The 16,962-nt window shown below is 34.9% G+C and overlaps 1 protein-coding gene and 1 long non-coding RNA gene across 2 annotated transcripts in view; both read right to left on the bottom strand.

Annotated features, from left to right (window-relative positions):
* SPoCk (secretory pathway calcium atpase) overlaps nt 1-16,962 on the bottom strand; it is a 314,424-nt gene that overhangs the window by 159,161 nt on the left and 138,301 nt on the right. The window lies entirely within an intron of this gene.
* On the bottom strand, nt 14,507-14,932 carry LOC141403651 (uncharacterized). The gene is made up of 2 exons (XR_012412871.1): nt 14,818-14,932; nt 14,507-14,756 (listed from the first exon to the last, which is right to left on the bottom strand). It is a non-coding gene; the product is annotated as an uncharacterized lncRNA (long non-coding RNA).

The following is a 16,962-nucleotide window of genomic DNA, read 5'->3' as shown; positions in this document are numbered from 1 at the left end:
CAATTCAGATCTATATAACTTGAGTGTGGTTCTAATGACTCGTAAGTGGAATGTATGGGGTAAGCTGTCAGGTTGTGTAACTATCGAAGTAGAGACTTAATAAGCGCTTAGCTCCCTCCGGTAAATAGCTGTACTCCAGGTTATACGCTCAACATTAGCACGCTTTTAGAAAATTATAACCACCTGGATTAAGAGGGGAAAAGTCAATGAGAAAGTCCCTACCAAAATAAGTGGAGAGTAGGGATAGGTAAGTCGACTTTCGATTAATCGATTAGTCGACTTTTTGCAGTTAAAAGTCTATTAATCGTGGTCGACTTTTGGCTGGAGGGAAAATCGCATAATCGATTATCTTGTGATCGATTTTCGAGTTTGCCCATTGATTGCTGACTTGGCGGTTTTACAGTTTTGGCGGTTTTACATTTTCAAAAGAAAACTCGAAAATCGACGAATAATCGATCATAATCGATTATCTGCGGATATGAAAAATTCGAAAGTCGAGTTTTATGACAAGTGAAATAATCGCCAGACCGAAAAATCGCATTTTTAGTTTTAGAGCAAAATCGAAAAGTCGAAAAGTCGAAAAATCGATTATTGCTTTCCATTACCTATCCCTAGTGGAGATGGCACAGTTTTCCAGACATAACCATCGTTTCACATCAACCCCACGGTAGAGGGTTGTTTGGACCGGATTGACCCGAAACGCGTTTCAGCCAGCGACTGTAAAATTAGCATCAAACCTATGCTGCTACCACAGCACAACACTTCGTTTCACCTGGGCTGATAGATGACGTCACATTGCAACCTGTCATTTCCATAGGTTCAGACCATCTCCCTATAATTGTGTCCATTGAGAGACCAACCAACTTTATCCCCACTGAACGCCGCACTTTGATGAATCATGGGAAAACCAATTATCCCAGATTCAGAGAGTTAACCAAGACCACTTCAGTGAACTCCCCGATAATTCTGATGTATGGGTTGCAGAGAGGATTTTCCGTGTAAATAAAACTGTTGTACAATAACAGAAGTTTGGTAGTACTTCGAATGGATTAGATTTCGTATCGTCTTAGAGAAACATACATTAATTTAGAATTGACTTGCATTTTCACATAGGTAGGTCGGACAGGTATATAAAATTTGGCGCCATTTGGACTACTTTACTATTCCACAGTGTAAAGCCATTAAATCAATTAACTTTTAACTGGCAATCAAACAATAATAGGGTGATTATGACCCAATGACCCAATTGGAAAAAGGTGGAACCAATTTGCTGATGTAATCTTCAAATATTTAGTGAGCACTCAAGCGCAAAGAAAAATGATTCGGAAACGAAGTAATCAACCACAAAAACATGTGATTAGTTAATTTCCAACCTTCAACATTTTAGATTCGCTATCAACTACCTCTTCAATAATCGGAAAAATGTCCAAATATCAATTCATTCTTTTGTATCTCCTAACCGCCCATAACTTCCATTTAAATGAAAATGCAAAAGTCCTCTCCCTTAAAATTGTCTCCACTGAATGCGAAGCTATGGATGAGAAGGTGGCAAAATTTGGCAACTGCAGTGTGGAAAAAAACACGAAAAATCAAATGGCATGGAATGTTGATTTGGAACTTTTGCAAACAATTCGCTCCGTGGAGGTAAGAAGGATTTGCAGTTTTTGATTTTACAAACTCCAAGTGAAAAAACAATGTCCTCTCCCTTTCAGATCGAAGCTAAGCTGTTGCGCAAAGTCAACAAGAAATTTCAACCTTTTCTCTATGAAGACACCGTTGATTTGTGCGATTTCCTACAGCGTCAACAGAAACGTCACATATTTTGGGGCCGTGTCTATAAAATGGTGCTGAAATATTCGAATTTAAATCACACGTGTCCATTTGAGGTGAGTCTTTGAAATTCGATCAAGGTCGTCTGTAGGACAGAAGACTCTTTGGATAAACTTCTATGGAAAAGAAACCCTTTAAAGGAACTGCTATGGACTAAGTGACTTCTATGAAATAGAGAACCCCTTATGAGGACTTTTATGGAATACAGGACCCCTTAGGAGGGTTTCTATGGAATAGAGAACCCCGTAGAGGGATTTCTTTGGAATAGTGGAGCTCTTAAGGAGACTTGTGTGAAGTAGATGATACCTTAAGAAGACCTTTATGAAACTGATGTGCCTTAGGGGGACCTTTATGGAATGGAGGACCCCTTACGAGACTTCAATGTTACAGAGGATCCCTTAGGAGGATTTCTATGAAATATAGGAAAAAGAGGAAGCCTCAAGAAAAATTTTATTTTAAATAGAGAACAACTTAAGCGGATTTTTTTTTTTTTTTTTGAAGTAGAGGACCCTTAGAGGAATTTTATGGAATAGTAACTTCTATGGAATAAATAACCCCTTAGGGGGACTTCTGACGAATAGAGGCCCAGTAGGGGTAACTTTATGGAATAGAAAACACCTTATATGGGCTTTAAGGGAACTTCTATGGAATAAAGGACCCTATGAGGGGATTTATATGAAATAGGGGACTCCTTTAGGGTCTTCTATGTGATAGGAGACCCCTTAAGATGACATCTATGAAATATAGGTCCCCTTACTAGGTGATTTCTATGAAATAGAGGACTCCTTAAGGGGACTTTTATGGAATAGAGGACAACTTAGGGAAACTTATATGGAATAGCGGAACCATTAGGGAGTCTCTTATGGAGTAGAGGACCCTTTCAATGCAATATATGACAACATACGTGGATTTCCATGGAACAGAAAATCCGTTAGGGGATACGTCAATAAAATAGAATATCTCTTACGGGGACTTCTATAGAATATAAGTCCTCTTATGGAGTTTTTTGTAGAATAGAAGACCCCCTAGTGGGAGCATCTACAGAACAGAAGTCCCTCCATACCTTTTAAGAATACTTATATAGAACATTTGGTATTTTGAATAGACGAAAGCCTCGCCTCAGTTCTTTACCACAGAACACCTCTGTGCAGAAGAAAACTTCAACAGAGGTCTTTTCTAGAAGAAGACTTCACCTGAGGTTTTCTGTATAGGAGATGATCTAAATAAAGGTGTTTTGTATAGAAGCATACATCAACAGATCTCCGGTATAGGAGAAGACCTCACCTGAAATCGTCTGTATAGAAAATTACCTTATCTGAATTTTTTCTATCTTGAGAACTACTGTATAAAAGAAGACTTCACCTGAGATCATTTCCATAGAAAAATACCTAACCTGAGGTCTTTTGTTAAGAGAATTAATTACCTGAGGTTTTCTCTATAGAAAAAGACTTCACCTGGAGTCTACTCTATAGAAGAAAACCTCACTTCTGTATGTAAAAATACCTTACTTGAGGTTGTCTTCTGTACGAAGATCTCCTCACCTGAGGTTTTGAAGAAGAAAGAACAAAATTTCATCCCAGGCCTTTTATATATAAGGAAACCTCACCTTAGGTTGTGTCTATAAAAAAGACCTATCCTGAGATCTTTTGTTAAGCAGAATAAATTACCTGAGGTCTTCTATATGTAAAAATTCCTCATCTGGAGTCTACTCTATAGAAGAATACCTCACTTGGGGTATTATTCTGTATATAAAAACACCTTACTTGAGGTTGTCTTCTGTACGAAGATCTCCTCACCTGAGGTTTTGAAGAAGAAAGAACAAAAACGTCATCCGAGGCCTTCTATATAGAAGGAAACCACACCTGAAGCCCTCTGCATCGTCAAAACTTTAGCTGAGGCCTTCTATATAAAAGAAGACTTCACGTGAGGTCCGCTGTATAGAAGAAGAACTCTCCTAAGGACTCCTGCGTAAAAGACGACTTCACATGAGGTCTTATTAAGGACGGCGTCACGCAAATTTATTTTTAGAAGAAGGACAATATAGAAGAACACCTAACCTGAGGTCGTTTGTATAGAAAAAGACCTAACCTGAGGTCCTTCGCTTAGGAGAAAACCTCAACTGAGGCCCTATGAATAGAATTTGATCTCACTTGAGTCATTCCGCATTGAAGAAGACCTCACCTTATGTCTTCTGTATAGAAGAAGGCCTCACCTCGTGTCATCTGAGGCCTTCTATATAGGAAAACTATATACAAGAATTCACATAAGATCTTCTGTAAAGATGGGAGCCCCCCTTGCCAAAATGTCTTCTGTGCAGAAAAAGACCTCACCTGAGATCTTTTTTATAGAAGCAGATTTCACAAGAGGTCTTCTGTACAGAGGAAGTCCTCACCTGGAGTCTTCTGTGAAGAAAATATCAGCTGACGTCTCCTGAATAGAAGAAGAACTCACCTGAGGTTTCCTGTATAGAAGAAGAGCTCACTGGATGAGGTATTCTTCTATACAGCAGGTATCAGATGAGGCATTCTTCTATACAGAAGACAATAGGTGACGTCACCTGATATCTGCTGTATAGAAAAAGACCTCACCTGATATCTTGTGTATAGAACAATACCTCATCTGATATTTGTTGTATAGAAGAAAACCTCAACTAAGGTCTTCTCTATAGAAGAAGACCTAACCTGTGGTCTTCTCTATAGAAGAAGACCTAACCTGAGGTCTTCTGTATAGAAGAAGGACTCATCTGAGGGTCCTCTTTATAAAAAACCCTTACTTGATGTCTTCCGTATAGAAAAACCCCTCAACTGAGGTCTACTACATCGAAAAAGATCTCAACTTCATTCACGGTATTCTGTATGAAGGAAGAATTACTTTGATGGCTTCTGTACAGAAGAAAACCCATCTATACAGAAGACAACAGGTGACGTCATCTGCTTTCTGCTGTATAGAAAAAGACCTCTCCTGATGTCTTCTGTATAGAAGAAGACCTCACCAGTTGTCTTCTGTATAGAAGAAGGCCTCATCTGATATCTGCTCTATAGAAGAAGACCTCACCTGATATCTTGTGTATAGAAGAATACCTCATCTGATATCTTTTGTATAGAAGAAAACCTCAACTGTGGTCTTCTGTATAGAAGAAGACCTAGCCTGAGGCCTACTCTATAGAAGAAGACCTAACCTGAAATCTTCTGTATAGAAGAAGGACTCATCTGAGGGTCCTCTTTATAGAAAAACCCTTAATTGATGCCTTCCGTATATAAGAACGCCACACCTGAGGTCTACTACATCAAAAAAGATCTCAACTTCATCTAAGGTATTCTGTATGAAGGAAGAATTACTTTGATGGCTTCTGTACAGAAGAAAACCCATCTATACATAAGACAACAGGTGACGTCACCTGATATCTGCTGTATAGAAAAAGACCTCTCCTGATGTCTTCTGTATAGAAGAAGACCTCACCAGTTGTCTTCTGTATAGAAGAAGGCCTCATCTAATATCTGCTGCATAGAAGAAGACCTCACCTGATATTTTGTGTATAGAAGAATACCTCATCTGATATCTTTTGTATAGAAGAAAACCTCAACTGTGGTCTTCTGTATAGAAGAAGGCCTAGCCTGAGGCCTTCTCTATAGAAGAAGACCTAACCTGAAATCTTCTGTATAGAAGAAGGACTCATCTGAGGGTCCTCTTTATAGAAAAACCCTTACTTGATGCCTTCCGTATAGAATAACGCCTCACCTGAGGTCTACTACATCAAAAAAGATCTCAACGTCATCTAAGGTATTCTGTATGAAGGAAGAATTACTTTGATGGCTTCTGTACAGAAGAAAAGCCATCTATACATAAGACAACAGGTGACGTCACCTGATATCTGCTGAATAGAAAAATACCTCTCCTGATGTCTTCTGTATAGAAGAAGGCCTCATCTAATATCTGCTGCATAGAAGAAGACCTCACCTGATATTTTGTGCATAGAAGAATACCTCATCTGAGGGTCCTCTTTATAGAAAAACCCTTACTTGATGCCTTCCGTATAGAAGAACGCCTCACCTGAGGTCTACTACATCGAAAAAGATCTCAACTTCATCTAAGGTACCTCACCTAAGGTATTTTGTGTAGAAGATGAAATCAGCTGAGCTCTTTTGTATTGAAAAATATTTCATATTAGGCCTTTTTTTGAAGAAAACCTCACCTTAGGTCTTCTGTATAGAAGAGAACCTCATCTGATGCATTCTGTATATGATAAGACCTCGCTTAATGAATTCTATAAAAAAATAATACATCACCTGCGATCTTGTGTTTATAAGAATACCTCAACCTCATGTGAGGAGTTCTTCTGTATACAAGAAGAACTCACCTGAGGCTTTCTGCTCATAAAAAGATTCCGCCTGAGGCTTTTACTTCACGTAAAATTTTCTGTATAGAGGAAGACCTCACTTTAGGTCTTCTGTGTAGAAAAATATTTCACCTGAGGCTTTCTGTATAGACGAAGACCTCTGTATACAAGAAGAGAACACCTGAGGCTTTCTGTTTATAAAAAGATCCCGCTTGAGGCTTTCACTTCACGTGAAATCTTCTGTATAGAAAAAGAACTCACCTGAGGTCTTCTGTACAGAAGAAGAACTCACATGAGGCCTTCTGTGTACAAGAAGATATCACCTAAGGCCTCCGGTAAACAAGAAAACTTCACCTGATGCTTTTGGCATAGAAAAAGATTTCCCTTGAGGCCCTCTGTAGGCCTTCTGTATAGAATATGACCTCAACAGAGGATTTCCGTATAGATGAAAACTTTATCTGAGACATTCTGTATATAAGGAGACCTCACATAAGGCCTTTTGTATAAAAGAAGACCTCACCAGAGGTCGTCTGTATAGAATAAGACTACACATTGTGCCTTCTGTATGGAAGAAACCCTCACCTAAGGTCTTCTGTGTAGAAGAAGACCTCAAAATCGGTATTCTGTGTAGCAGAAGATGTCATCTGAGGTTTTCTTTATAGAACGAGACCCATCTGAGGTTTTCAGTATAAAAGAAAATATTTTCTGAAGTTTTCTGTATAGAAGATTACCTATCCTGAGGACTTCGGTATTGCAGAAAACTTTACCTGAGGCCTTCTCCATAGAGAAAGACCTCTTCTGTATAGAATATGATATCATCTGAGGTTTTCTGTTTGGAAGACCAGCCAATAAAAAAGAACTCACCTGAGGCCTTCTTTATAGAAAAAATAGGTGATGACCTTTGTGTAAGAGAAGACCTCATCTGAGGTTTTCAGTTGAGGTCTCCTGTACACAAGAGGACTTCACTTGAGGTCGTCGTCTTCTGTATTGATGTAGTTATGTGTATACAAGAACACCTCGTCGGTGGTCTTTTGTGTAGAAGTAGAACTCACCTTAGAATTTTGTAATAAAAGAAGACATCATATGTGACCTATGAATTGAAGAATACCTCACCTGAGGTCTTCTGTATGGAAGAGGACTTCACTTGAGATCTTCTGTATAGAAGGATGCTTAACCTGAGACCTTCTATATAGAAGGAGACCTCAACTCTTCTATAGGAGGAGAAATCAATTCAGATCTTTTGTATAGATGAACACCTATTTTAAGTATAAGGTTACCTCAATTGAAGTATTCTGTGGAAAAGTGTATCAAGAGATCTTCGGAAGAAGAAGAAGACCTCACCTCCTCCGGGAAGGAAAAGCCTAACCTGAGGCCTTTTATATAGAAGTTGACCTTTGAGGACTCCTGTGTAAAATAAGATCTTACATGAAGTAATTTGCTTGTAAGAAGAACTCACCGAAGACTTCTGCAATGAAGACGACCTTACCTTAGGTCTTCTGTATAGAAGGAATCCTCACATGAAATCTTCTCTTTAGAAGAAGACATTATCTGGGGTCTTTTGTTTGGAAGAAGAACTCACATAAGGACTTCTGTATAGAAGAACATGAAGAAGACTTTCTGGATAGGGGAAGACCTTACTTGGGGCCTTCTGTATTAAATGTATTGTACACATTTTTCCTCTTTTTTTTTTTTTTTTTTTTTTTTTTTTTTGTAAAATATTTAACAGTTTATTTTCTTTATTTTCAGCATTCGATTTTCGTTCGCAACTTTATATTTGACGACGACGTCTTTAAAGTTCTACCCTTTCCCAAGGGTCATTATATGATGGATTTTCGTTTGTTGCTAAATGGAGCGCCTAAACTTCGTATTAAATTTCAAGTCGCTACACAATAATTAAGTTTGGTAATGATCGTAAACCTGAGCGACTTTTTTTAAATATTTAAAAACTATAAATTTGATTGTGAATGACTAATGGCTGACAAATATGAACGCACTGCCAATTAAGGGTGTTTTTCTGTATTTTTGATCGTAAATGAACATTTTAATTGTCGATTCAATTTTGTAATTATTAAAAAAGTGGTCAAAATACATATCTGATGTTACATTGAAATATTTTTGACTGTTGGCAAAAAAATATATTTAATTACCTTTCTCTTATTTAGTATTCGTATTTTATTTACATACCTGGAAAGAATAAAAACAAATATACAGTTAAATATTTAATAAATAAAATTTAAGTAAATTAATACTAAAAAAATATATAACTGTTACAATTGAAAAATTCGATGCGATTTTTTTAAATACACGTTTGCGGATATTTAAAAAAAATATTTTTTAAAAAATCCAGGTTTGTGTATTTCGTGAAAAAATATTTTTTAAAAAATCCACGTTTGTGTATTTCGTGAAAAAATATTTTTTAAAAAATCCACGTTTGTGTATTTCGTGAACAAATATTTTTTAAAAAATCCACGTTTGTGTATTTCGTGAAAAAATATTTTTTAAAAAATCCACGTTTGTGTATTTCGTAAAAAAATATTTTTTAAAAAATCCACGTTTGTGTATTTCGTGAAAAAATATTTTTTAAAAAATCCACGTTTGTGGATATTGTGAAAAAATATTTTTTAAAAAATCCACGTTTGTGGATATTGTGAAAAAATATTTTTTAAAAAATCCACGTTTGTGTATTTCGTGAAAAAATATTTTTTAAAAAATCCACGTTTGTGTATTTCGTGAAAAAATATTTTTTAAAAAATCCACGTTTGTGTATTTCGTGAAAAAATTTTTTTTAAAAAATACACGTCTGTGTATTTCGTGAAAAAATATTTTTTAAAAAATCCACGTTGTTGTATTTCGTGAAAAAATATTTTTTAAAAAATCCACGTTCGTGTATTTCGTGAAAAAATATTTTTTAAAAAATCCACGTTTGTGTATTTCGTGAAAAAATATTTTTTAAAAAATCCACGTTTGTGTATTTCGTGAAAAAATATTTTTTAAAAAATCCACGTTTGTGTATTTCGTGAAAACATATTTTTAAAAAAAATCCACGTTTGTGTATTTCGTGAAAAAATATTTTTTAAAAAATCCACGTTTGTGTATTTTGTGAAAAAATATTTTTTAAAAAATCCACGTTTGTGTATTTCGTGAAAAATTTTTTTTTAAAAAAATCCACGTTTGTGTATTTCGTGAAAAAATATTTTTTAAAAAATCCACGTTTGTGGATATTGTGAAAAAATATTTTTTAAAAAATCCACGTTTGTGTATTTCGTGAAAAAATATTTTTTAAAAAATCCACGTATGTGGATATTGTGAAAAAATATTTTTTAAAAAATCCACGTTTGTGGATATTGTGAAAAAATATTTTTTCAAAAATCCAAGGGTTCTGGCTATTTTGAAAAAATATTTTTTAAAAAATCCACGTTTGTGGCTATTGTGAAAAAAATATTTTTTAAAAAATCCACGTTTGTGGCTATTGTGAAAAAATATTTTTTAAAAAAACCGTGTTTGTGGATATTGTGGAAAAATATTTTTTAAAAAATCCACGTTTGTGGATATTGTGGAAAAATATTTTTTAAAAAAAATCCTCTTTGTGTATAATTTAAAAAAATATTTTTTAAAAAATCCACGTTTGTTGATATTGTGAAAAAAAATAATTTTCAAAAAATCCACGTTTGTGTAATTGTGAAAAAAATATTCTTTAAAGGCCCTTAAAGAATCACAGTTTCCAAACGCTACAATAAACGAGGTCAATCATTTTATTCAATTAACATTAATTAGTTTTTCAATAAAGTGGAATCTAACATCCTACGGCAATATCGATGTCCCCATCTTGCCTCTCTCCCTCTCGGCCAGAATGGCTTAGCTTTCATCATTTACCTGGAGGGCGTTAAAGTTTTAATATCTGCAACAATTATTTCACATCCGCTGTTTATGATGGTGGTGATGGAGGCTCGTGGTTGTGGTCATGTAGGGAATGGTGGTTCTTGGCTGTTCTATGCCTGGGATTATGTTATTGTAGGCATGTGTGTTTTTCCTGCGGACTGGGTCTTTGTCACTGCAGTTGTCCTTTTTTCCGGCCGGATTGTCAGTGTTTGTTGTTATTAGCTGTTAAGAGGAATATTGTGCACATAATGCCGCAGGCAATTGCAGGACAGAATTTGTCCCTTGCTTCCCAACTCTCCTTTTTCCGATATACCCAAAAAGCCATGGTATCTCCTCATGTCGATATGATAAGTATCCTTGCAATGACATGTACTTCATATGGAGATGACAACATGTGGATATGTGTGTAGGGATGTTGTTTTGCCATCCCTGTGAGCCACTGAAATGATAATATGAAAGAGGCTGGTGTGGGCAGGAGTTAATGGTGCTGAAGTACCATTTGCTGTCTACCAGTCATTCCTCCCTGTCATATTTGAGAGTGGGTGGAAAATATGCCTGGTTTGCCATTTAGCTCTGGCCGACAGCTCTCATATTGCAAAATGATACATTTGCATGGCACTTCAACGAGTTGTCCATGATTTATGGAACGTTTTGGCATTGGTGTTGTTCTTCTTGTTGCTGTTGTAAAATGCCGAAGTTAATTTCATTTTACATGATGATGTTTGTCCAGTTCAATAGCAGGAGAAGGGAGGGAGGGTGGGAGGTATTGAGGGAAGCACATCAAACATGGTTAATGTTCCATTATGTTAGGGCAAATATTTGGTTTGATGGGGACAAATGGAGAAAACGGGTTACAGATTTTTGTTGTGGTAAATTTAATGAAAAATGCCTGGGCAAACGAATTTCATTTATCTACCCCGCAAAAATTTTTTTATTAGTCTGGCTGGTTGGCTGTTTCACTAGAAAAGGTGATATGGCTAACCAAATCCAGTGGTTTTCAATTAAATTTTAAAATAAACAAAGGTAAATTGGTAGAGGTTTTTGGAAATTAGTTTCGAAAAGTAATGAAAACTATGATTTTTAAAAAATTTTTTTCCAGCACCAATTACCCAAAAGGCGTGGATTTTTTAAACAATTTTTTTCCAGCACCAATTACCCAAAAAGGCGTGGATTTTTTAAACAATTTTTTTCCAGCACAAATTACCCAAAAGGCGTGGATTTTTTAAGCAATTTTTTTTCCAGCATCAATTACCCAAAAGGCGTGGATTTTTTAAACAATTTTTTTCCAGCACCAATTACCCAAAAGGCGTGGATTTTTTAAACAATTTTTTTCCAGCACCAATTACCCAAAAGGCGTGGATTTTTAAACAATTTTTTTCCAGCACAAATTACCCAAAAGGCGTGGATTTTTTAAACAATTTTTTTCCAGCACCAATTACCCAAAAGGCGTGGATTTTTTAAACAATTTTTTTCCAGCACCAATTACCCAAAAGGCGTGGATTTTTTAAACAATTTTTTTCCAGCACCAATTACCCAAAAGGCGTGGATTTTTTAAACAATTTTTTTCCAGCACTAATTACCCAAAAGGCGTGGATTTTTTAAACAATTTTTTTCCAGCACCAATTACCCAAAAGGCGTGGATTTTTTAAACAATTTTTTTCCAGCACCAATTACCCAAAAGGCGTGGATTTTTTAAACAATTTTTTTCCAGCACCAATTACCCAAAAGGCGTGGATTTTTTAAACAATTTTTTTCCAGCACTAATTACCCAAAAGGCGTGGATTTTTTAAACAATTTTTTTCCAGCACCAATTACCCAAAAGGCGTGGATTTTTTAAACAATTTTTTTCCAGCACCAATTACCCAAAAGGCGTGGATTTTTTAAACAATTTTTTTCCAGCACCAATTACCCAAAAGGCGTGGATTTTTTAAACAATTTTTTTCCAGCACCAATTACCCAATAGGCGTGGATTTTTTAATCAATTTTTTTTCCAGCATCAATTACCCAAAAGGCGTGGATTTTTTAAACAATTTTTTTCCAGCACCAATTACCCAAAAAGCGTGGATTTTTAAACAATTTTTTTCCAGCACCAATTACCCAAAAGGCGTGGATTTTTTAAACAATTTTTTTCCAGCACCAATTACCCAAAAGGCGTGGATTTTTTAAACAATTTTTTTCCAGCACCAATTACCCAAAAGGCGTGGATTTTTTAAACAATTTTTTTCCAGCACCAATTACCCAAAAGGCGTGGATTTTTTAAACAATTTTTTTCCAGCACCAATTACCCAAAAGGCGTGGATTTTTTAAACAATTTTTTTCCAGCACCAATTACCCAAAAGGCGTGGATTTTTTAAACAATTTTTTTCCAGCACCAATTACCCAAAAGGCGTGGATTTTTTAAACAATTTTTTTCCAGCACCAATTACCCAAAAGGCGTGGATTTTTTAAACAATTTTTTTCCAGCACCAATTACCCAAAAGGCGTGGATTTTTTAAACAATTTTTTTCCAGCACCAATTACCCAAAAGGCGTGGATTTTTTAAACAATTTTTTTTCCAGCACCAATTACCCAAAAGGCGTGGATTTTTTAAACAATTTTTTTCCAGCACCAATTATCCAAAAGGCGTGGATTTTTTAAACTATTTTTTTCCAGAACCAATTACCCAAAAGGCGTGGATTTTTTAAACAATTTTTTTTCCAGCACCAATTATCCAAAAGGCGTGGATTTTTTAAACAATTTTTTTCCAGCACCAATTACCCAAAAGGCGTGGATATTTTAAACAATTTTTTTCCAGCACAAAATAACAAAACGGCGTGGATTTTTTAACAATTTTTTTCCAGCACCAATTACCCAAAAGGCGTGGATTTTTTAAACAATTTTTTTCCAGCACCAATTACCCAAAAGGCGTGGATTTTTTAAACAATTTTTTTCCAGCACCAATTACCCAAAAGGCGTGGATATTTTAAACAATTTTTTTCCAGCACCAATTATCCAAAAGGCGTGGATTTTTTAAACAATTTTTTTCCAGCACCAATTACCCAAAAGGCGTGGATTTTTTAAACAATTTTTTTCCAGCACCAATTACCCAAAAGGCGTGGATTTTTTAAACAATTTTTTTCCAGCAACAATTACCCAAAAGGCGTGGATTTTTTAAACAATTTTTTCCAGCACCAATTACCCAAAAGGCGTGGATTTTTTAAACAATTTTTTTCCAGCACCAATTATCCAAAAGGCGTGGATTTTTTAAAAAAATTTTTTCCAGCACCAATTACCCAAAAGGCGTGGATTTTTTAAACAATTTTTTTCCAGCACCAATTACCCAAAAGGCGTGGATTTTTTAAACAATTTTTTTCCAGCACCAATTATCCAAAAGGCGTGGATTTTTTAAACAATTTTTTTCCAGCACCAATTACCCAAAAGGCGTGGATTTTTTAAACAATTTTTTTCCAGCACCAATTACCCAAAAGGCGTGGATTTTTTGAACAATTTTTTTCCAGCACCAATTACCCAAAAGGCGTGGATTTTTTAACAATTTTTTTCCAGCACCAATTACCCAAAAGGCGTGGATTTTTTGAACAATTTTTTTCCAGCACCAATTACCCAAAAGGCGTGGATTTTTTAACAATTTTTTTCGAGCACCAATTACCCAAAAGGCGTGGATTTTTTAAACAATTTTTTTCCAGCACCAATTACCCAAAAGGCGTGGATTTTTTAACAATTTTTTTCCAGCACCAATTACCCAAAAGGCGTGGATTTTTTAAACAATTTTTTTCCAGCACCAATTACCCAAAAGGCGTGGATTTTTTAAACAATTTTTTTCCAGCACCAATTACCCAAAAGGCGTGGATTTTTTAAACAATTTTTTTCCAGCACCAATTACCCAAAAGGCGTGGATTTTTTAAACAATTTTTTTCCAGCACCAATTACCCAAAAGGCGTGGATTTTTTAAACAATTTTTTTCCAGCACCAATTACCCAAAAGGCGTGGATTTTTTAAACAATTTTTTTCCAGCACCAATTACCCAAAAGGCGTGGATTTTTTAAACAATTTTTTTCCAGCACCAATTACCCAAAAGGCGTGGATTTTTTAAACAATTTTTTTCCAGCACCAATTACCCAAAAGGCGTGGATTTTTTAAACAATTTTTTTCCAGCACCAATTACCCAAAAGGCGTGGATTTTTTAAACAATTTTTTTCCAGCACCAATTACCCAAAAGGCGTGGATTTTTTAAACAATTTTTTTCCAGCACCAATTACCCAAAAGGCGTGGATTTTTTAAACAATTTTTTTCCAGCACCAATTACCCAAAAGGCGTGGATTTTTTAAACAATTTTTTTCCAGCACCAATTACCCAAAAGGCGTGGATTTTTTAAACAATTTTTTTCCAGCACCAATTACCCAAAAGGCGTGGAACAGCTACCCTTAGGGCTTACTCTTAAGGTATCCTATATAAAAAATATGGTTTTATTGCTCTCAAAATTTATTATTGTTTATTTGTCATAACATTACACTTAATGTCAACCTCTCAATAAGGAAGTCACCGATTGTAGTATGTTAAGGACGGTATTCAACAGTGGAAGGACGACCTGGGTTAGCGCAGTAATTAGGGATGTCAAAGTATTAACCAATGTTGGAACAATGTTTCCCAAATTTTGGATCAACTGCACTGTGTTCTGGCCTAAAGCCACATCCAGCATGGAAAGAAATACAAACTTTAGGAAGAGAAAAACGAAATATAAATTAATTGCCTATAAAATAAATTGCAACACTTACACTCAACAACACCGCCTTTAAGGTGTGGCTCACAACTCTGCTTGAATACATCTTGGCTAAAGAATGGAAATCTTGGTTGAAGACTGATAATGGAGAAGTCGGTGTTGCGTATTTATACAGACTTTAGCCCATAGGTTTAACACACATTGTCACGATTTAAATTAAGTGAGGATTTTAAACGTTTGTAATTAGTTTTATGACATTTAAAATTTTGAAATATTATTCAAACTAAAACTAATTACAAACCGTTATATTCTTCACTGAATTTAAACAGTGAAAACGTGTCTTAACCAATTTGTCAAATTCAATACAAATACGAAACTTTGACTTTTTCTATTTTCATTCTTCAGCCAACATGTATTCGGGCAGATTGGTGGGCCACATATTAAAGGCTGTCTTGTTGAGTGTAAGTTTGGGATGCTTTTTTTTAATGGCAAATAATTCCTAACTAATTTTCCATATAATTTTCTTGCCCTAAGTTTGTATTCCTCTCCCTGCTGGATGTGGCTTTCGGCCAGACACCTGCCTTGCAATTGGTTGGAAATTTGACAAATATCCTTACATTTCTACCAGAGCTCGTTGAAGCTTTGGAAACGATAAAAGACCTACTCAAAACCATTGTTGTTCCAGTGTTGGAAACCATTCTTCCCTTACTGACAAAGTTGGTTGCACCTCTAAAATTGTTGTCATAAATGTAGTGTCATGACAAATATACATCAAGCTTTGTGAGCTATGAAGACTATGATCATAATTTTTAATATTTATTATTATTTTATGGGCTTTAAGTTTTGTTTAATTTGATGCAATGCCAAAATTATGACGATGTCAGTTCCCGCGCCATAGAATGGTTTATGGAAAATACAAAGGAAAATAGAAAAAGAGAGACAGAAAATATCGCCAGCACAGCGAAAGTTTTCTTAGAATAAGACTCTTAAGACGTATAGTCTGTGTCTCAAGACCAGCCCAGAGAACAAGATGTCATTTAAGAAAATTTGAGTAAGAACGCTTTTTTTAAATATCTACTATTATTGACTTTTTTAAAAGCCACGATTATTGAAAAATTATTTTTTTAAAAATCCACGATTATTGAAAAATTTTAAAATCCACCATTATTGAAAAATTATTTGAAAAAAAAAATCAATGATTATTGAAAAAATTTTTTGTTTAAATCCACGATTATTGAAAAATAATTTTTTTAAATTCAGGATTGATGAAAAATTATTATTTTTTTAAATCCACGATTGTTAAAACATTATTTATTTTTTTTTTAAACAAAAAAAAATATATATAAAAATCGAATATTTTTAAACGTTTCGTGCTAATTTCACATTTAAGAACCGGTCATAGACATTTCGTATGTTCCAGAAAGTTGTTTGCTTATATCTTCGCTACATTATTGTGGTCCATTGTTTTCTTGAATTTTCAACGGTTCAGTATCGATGGAGCAGGAACCGAGAAAAGAGGATACAAATTGCATTTGATTTGCTATTTTGACCATTTAGAACCATTTCTACAGAGTTCGAATGTTCTAGAAAGTTGTTTACTAAGATCTAACATACATTTTTCTAGTTGGTTGTGTGCTTCAATTATGTTCGGTTTGACATCTGTAGACTAAAATCCGAGAAAAAATTGAAAGGGAAATTTGACCTTGACGATTTTGACCTTGAAGGTGAGGTTGAATGGTTTTTATGTGTTCATTATTCTTTAAGACGAGAGCTACAACTTTTATTCTACAAGTAAACCGAAATTCTTGGCGGTTTAGAAGATATTTGCATGACAAAATGATCCCTTTTGACGTCAAGGCCTCAAGTCTTTGGGGGCCCATAACCGCAAAAATTGAAGTGATAGGGAAAAACGCCGGGACGCGTATCTTCTTATTTTTGGTCTTCTATGACGCTGCGGTGTCAGAATATGGTTAATAAATCATGACTCAAAAAATTACACACAGTGAAATCAACGTTTACTGAAAAACAATTTTGTAAAAAATCCACATTTATTGGAAAAAAATTTAAAAACATCCAAGATCATTCTTTTTCAAATCCATTGTTAATAAAAATTATTTTTTTTTTAATCCACGATTATTCAAAATATTTTTTTTTAATCCAGGACTATTAAAAAAATATAAGATTATTCAAAAATTTTTTT

The sequence above is a fragment of the Musca autumnalis genome, unplaced genomic scaffold, assembly GCF_047663935.1.
Source record: "Musca autumnalis isolate F117 unplaced genomic scaffold, ASM4766393v1 scaffold_4, whole genome shotgun sequence".
In the NCBI taxonomy this organism is placed as follows: Eukaryota; Metazoa; Arthropoda; class Insecta; order Diptera; family Muscidae; genus Musca; species Musca autumnalis.
The sequence above is the reverse complement of the archived record's forward strand: the minus strand, read 5'-3'. Positions and strand labels throughout refer to the sequence as shown.